Raw genomic sequence first — 6158 nt, 5'->3', positions numbered from 1 at the left:
TTTTTTTTCTGGCATGGGAACTCGCGAAATAAACAAATAAGTGTGAAAAGCAGACAACTTTCTAAGAGAGTGAGGGAGATTAATAAATAACCAGATGATTATAGCAAGTATTGTAATAGAGGTGCCAGAGCCAAGCACACCACAATTTTTGGCATAGATTTCCATCATTAATTGTGCATTACAAAGAAGGATGTGTGTGGCAGTGTGGGCAGGTTAGAATCTCCTTACCTTCACAAACCTCAAAAACTGGCATTCAGAAACCTAAAAGAATTAAATTTACTTACTGTGCCTTAAACATTAGGTTATCAATTATTTTTGTATATGACTTTGATCCAGAAATAGGATATATGTATATAACATTACAGTTTGCATTACATTTATAATTATGGAAATATTATCATAACTCTCCCAAGTTCACAATCTCTAAGTCTTTCTTAGTATTATTACAATTAATATTTTCTTTTACCCTATAGGTAGTTCTACCCTTTATTTGACACTATTTCAGAGTCATTTTTAACTCAAATGAATCTTAAAAAATTATTTTGCTTAATTCTTCTCTATAAAGCCTCCAGAAGGTAGAAAAACTGGTGAAGGCATTGTTTACGTCAGTAATTAACCTTTGTCGTTCTGTCAGTTTAGGTTGGTTTAGCAAGCATGCATTGTTTACCTACACTGTGCCTGGCATTGTCCCAAATTCCAGAAATTCAAAGAAAAGAAGAGAAGAAGGATCCATTCTCGAGGCTCTCATAGTCTAGCTAGACTACTGTTATGCTCTTGTAACTACAGGTTTCATTCCTCTTCCTTCTGCTTGTTTTTCTCCTCCTTCTTCGCCCTCTGCTTTACCCTTAGCTCCAACCATTGCCTTTATCTTTGTGTTTTTCTCCATCTCCTTATAGGTTTGGTTAAATGTAATATCAAATATTTGGTAAAGTGCAAACTAGATTATCAAACATGAGTAATTAAAGTCTTATAGTCTCATTTGCAATGAAGAATCTGTAGAGTTATAGTAGGTTGCAAATTATTCCACATAAGAATTTAAAGTTTTAATGATCTAAAAGTTTTGAAAAACTACATGCCCAAAAATGTTAATATATTTAAATTATAAGTGACTTAAAAGAAGACCTACTTACCATCATTATAAGTGTACTCATAGTGAAAACTCAAGAGCAAAATATAAACATATGCACATATATGCATATACATATATATTCTCTTTGATGTGTTCAGATTTATAAGCAAGGCTCTGATTAGCATTAGTGGAAGTTCTATATGGACATAAAGGTTTTTTTTGTTTGTTTGTTTGTTTTTTTATGTACTCAGGACCACCTCCTTCCAGCACTTTTAGTCCTTTCTATCACCACAGATGCTCAATAAAGTATTTTAAACTGTGTGTCCAGAACCAATGGAATCTGGAAAATTTACTAGATCCAAAGCATTCAGATGTACTTATGACACACGAAAGTCATCCAAGTCAGTATATCTTATGCTTTAATTCTTTTATTTGCTTCATAATTTTGTTTCCTGGACTAATTTATTTTTTTGTCTTGATTCCTGTACGATTTGTTTTGATCTACAAATTTGAATGCTAATGGCAGCTCAGTTTGTTGTGTATATGTATATATCTGTGGAAGAGGTTTATGAGGTGCCCATCCCCTAGATTCTGGAGGTTTAGGTGCTTTTTTCTGTTCTCTGCAGTTAATACAAGAAAGATCTTTTTCACACCACCTAAGAGCTATAATCTGAGCCATTGGTGGCCTGGGTATTCTAACTCTGGAAGTCAAAAACCAGAGTTTAATGTAGGTGGCCACTCAGGCAGCTGGACTGGCAGAACTGTAAGAAGTCTTACCGCCATGTTTCAATTGAGTAATATGTGAAATGGTAACATGAGTAGAAATAGTATCCTCAAATTGATATAGAATATGCATTTTATATTTTTTGTGGTGATGAAAAAAATTTATATGCTGAGAAAAATAAAAATATACAGTAGTTTGAAGTAGAATAGATTTTTATTTATTTATTTATTTATTTTTTTGAGGCGGAGTCTGGCTCTGTCGCCCAGGCTGGAGTGCAGTGGCTGGATCTCGGCTCACTGCAAGCTCCACCTCCCGGGTTCCCGCCATTCTCCTGCCTCAGCCTCCCGAGTAGCTGGGACTACAGGCGCCCGCCAGCTAGTTTTTTGTATTTTTTTTTTTTAAATAGAGACGGGGTTTCACCGTTTTAGCCAGGATGGTCTCGATCTCCTGACCTAGTGATCCGCCGGTCTCGGCCTCCCAAAGTGCTGGGATTACAGGCGTGAGCCACCGCGCCCAGCCTAGATTTTTATTAGAACCATTTAAATTTCTCCTGAAAGTGTTCTCTGAACTGAACTGAAACAAATTGGTATACTTTATGTGTTTTGTTTGAGTTCCTCTTTTATCTGCTGCTGCCTCTGCTTTGTGAATTCAGAGCTCTTCAATTATGATTTTCTCCTTTCCTCTCAGTAAGCAATGTTAACTGTTGCAATGCTCCTTCCTATGCTTTGTCCTCCTTGCCCATTCTCTAAAGTCCCTGATGTGTATCAGTAATAAAATTCACAAAAAGTGGGAGACATATAGATGATGATCATCCCTTAAATATGGTAACATTCTCTTGTGTATATACCATAATACTTACTCACCATTATTCCCCCTTACATAAGTCCTACTGTACATAGACCCACTTCACTAGAGTTTGTCCAATGCGTGTCCATGATGACCCGTAGCTATTAAATGTTTGATAAGACAAAGAAAGAAGGTATTTTGCAACATATATTATCAAAAATAAAAATACATAACATTGTGTTAAAACTGTCAGACATAGTGCTCAGGTGATAGTAAATGGAAATAAAATTTTCAGTAACCATTATCACTGATAAAATAGTTTAAATGTCAATTGTAATTAGTCAGACATGGTGGCGAGCACCTGTAATCCCAGCTACTCAGGAGGCTGAGGTAGTAAAATCACTTGAACCAGGCGGGCAGAGGTTGCAGTGAGCCAAGATCCCGCCACTGTGCTCCAGCCTGGGCCAAAAGAGGGAGATTCCATCTCAAAAAAAAAAAAAAAAAATTGTAATATCTTAATTTAGCAAACGTTCTATGTTGTAATGTTCATTAGACAAATACATACAATGAACCCTTATTATTTTACTCTCAATCTGTTTTACAACCCTTTATTTTATATCATTTATTTAAATATGTGTGTGTGTATATGTGTGTGTGTGTATGTGTGTGTGTGTATATATATATATGCTTTTTTCTGTGTTTTAGACGGAGTTTTGCTCTGTCACCCAGGCTGGAGTGCAGTGGTGCGATCTCAGCTTACAGCAACTTCTGCCTCTAGGGTTCCAGCGATTCTCCTGCCTCAGCCTCCCTGAGTAGCTGGGATTACAGCTGCCTGCCACCAAGTCTGGCTAATTTTTTTGTATTTTCAGTAGAGACGGGGTTTCACCATGTTACCCCAAGCTAATCTCAAAGCCCTGACCTCAATCCACCTCCACCTCCGAAAGTGCTGGGATTATGGGCGTGAGCAACCGTGCCCTGCCAACGACCCTTTATTTTAGAGAATAATAATATGACACGAGATGGAAGACTTCTAATGTCTTCTAATATATTAGGAACTGTGTTAAGTACTTTAAAACATTGAGTCGTTTAATATTCATATCAGCTTCATAATGTAGGTACTATTTTTATCATCCCTTTTTCCTATTTTGGAAACTTAAGCACAGAAAGATAGAATGATTTCTACCCAAATCATACAGCAAGTAAGTGGCAGATTTAGATTGCAAATCAGTTGTACTGGATCCAAATTTGGTCCTCTTAATAGGTCAGCAACACTGACACTAACCATTCATTCATCTCAGAGATGCTGTCAGAGGAGTTTTAAAGAAATGATGTGGTATAGTAGCAGTAGAAAATGCTGAATCTAGCACAAAGAAGAATACAAGTAAGTTCAGAAATATACCACCATTCCCCAGTAAAACTTAGTCAAAAAGATTTCAAGTCACTTCAGAAGATGATCTGCATTTCTTTCACATTTACGTAGATTTGAGCACTAATACAGTTTATAAAATGGCAAATGTTTTTGTAGCCTCTGATACAAGAAAGGCACTCTGAGAGTCTAATTTTGTTTTGCCTTGTTTAAGCCCTATGCCAATTCCTCAAACTATTTTCAAACAGCCATATTTTATGAATAAAGAAACTAAGGCTCAAGAAGGTTACGTCAGCTGTTCAAGGCCATGCACTCAATCAACCGTTGTGCTCAGATTCAAATCTAGGTCTTTCTAATGCCATAAAGACACTTGAGAACTACTATAATGATAAGGAATAACTTTCTCACTAACTCCAGGTCTCATTACAGTAGCCAATTTATGACAAAATAAGATTTCTTGTCTTTCCCCTAACAAAACTTTATTTTTTTTATGGGACTTACAACTACATGATAATATATTTTTGCAGTCACTTTTTATCTGTTAGAATTTAATCTGGAAAAGTTTGGGCAGTTTATTGTTGTCAAGGCATATATGCATGACATAGAAACTAAGTAGAAACTAAAGAGGATTGTATCTGGGCAAGAAGGACTTCAGTGCTAATTAGCAAGGTAGAGGCAACTTAAGATTTTACACTTGGTTTCCATTTTCAAGACAACCTTAATGCTTTGGCCAATTCCAGCTTGGAAAAGTTCTGCTTTCCCTGTCAGAGTGAAAAAAGTGTTTTCTTAAAAATAACTTTTTTAATGTTTTATCTTAAAATAGTTGCACTAAAACTGATTAATCAGATATCAAATATCATACAGTAGAATAGTAATGACATAGCAAGGAGAAGACAAAAATTGGGCTTCCATAATGATAATGAGTCATGCCATAGATTATGACCAAAAGCACACTATGGAATAGTAATTTGTCAGCATTGCATATGTTAGTAAAAATCAAAGAACTTGGGGATGGATGATGCTACTTTTGAGGTTATGCATGAAGCTGAGGATAAAGAGAGCTTTCAAGGAATGGAAATAGAGAACAACAAAAAAGTCCGTGTAGTTTGTAGTAGAAAGATTGTGAACGTGATCAGATTCTTAACCCTTTTTCTATGCACACTATTGCAATGTGAATTTGCTCCATCTTCCTTTAGAAATAAATCCATTTCCCCAATTCCTGAATTTAAGCTGGCTTTGTATCTTGCAACAGAGTGAGGGTATATGAGTTACAAACCAAAGCCTCAGGAGGTCTTGTGTGCATTCAATCGCACTTCCATAATGCTGCCCCTAATATGTTAACAAGCTTGGGGTAACCTGATGAAGGAGGAGAGATCATGTGGGGCACAGTCAGCCAAAATAGCCAAGTCCAGTGTCCAGAGATGTGAAAGATTCCAATCAAGAAGGCCTGAATGCCAGCCCTCAGCCAGCCCATCGGTTGACCATAAACGCATAATCAAGCACAAATGAGAACAGTTGAGCCCAACCTGGAATAAAAAAATAATGGTTCAGATAACCTAAAGACTAGTAAGCTAATAAATGTTTATTGTTTAATTGTTTGTGACATAGCATTATTATTGCAATAGATAACTGGCACAATAGTAAAATAGCACTGAAAATTTAGTTGCCTTAAGTGTTCTAGCTCTGTTATCAACAAATATGGTGAATATAAATGAATAACACAGCTTCTGTTTCTCTCTTTTCAAAACTGTAAAATAAAAGAACAAGTTTTTAAGATAATTTCTAAATTTTTCTTTTTTTCATATTCTAAGTTTCTAGGAAATTTGAGGAAGTAGAATTAAAAAACATAATCCATGAAATTAACTTTTTAGATATAAATATACCATGTCTCTTAAAATATTGATTAGAAACACCATTTGTTTCATTTATAATGTATCATTTACAGTGATTACAAATAAAAGCAATAAAAAATAAAACCCTCGTAACTGGAAGATATTTGCCAACAACAACAACAAAAAAAAGCAAATGAGCCATTTGCTCAGCCACTGGAAGAACAAAATCAAACTAAAACATTGGAAGTACATTAAAGTGCTTATGCATGAAAAAGTCTGGTACCCAGGCAAAGGATATCAAAGCCTCACAAGATTCTAGAAATATATATGTCTCTCCGAGACAGTAAACAAATATATTCAATTTCAGAAAAACAAATTACC

General features: G+C 35.5%; 1 pseudogene; it reads right to left on the bottom strand.

Annotated features, from left to right (window-relative positions):
- The window catches only part of LOC105547267, a 40932-nt pseudogene extending 39080 nt beyond the window's left edge, over positions 1–1852 (bottom strand).
- Between the last annotated feature and the right edge of the window lie 4306 nt (positions 1853–6158).

The sequence above is a fragment of the Mandrillus leucophaeus genome, unplaced genomic scaffold (genome assembly GCF_000951045.1).
Source record: "Mandrillus leucophaeus isolate KB7577 unplaced genomic scaffold, Mleu.le_1.0 Scaffold382, whole genome shotgun sequence".
NCBI classification, from domain to species: Eukaryota; Metazoa; Chordata; class Mammalia; order Primates; family Cercopithecidae; genus Mandrillus; species Mandrillus leucophaeus.
Note: the sequence above shows the minus strand (reverse complement) of the source record. Positions and strands in the feature narration are given on the sequence as shown.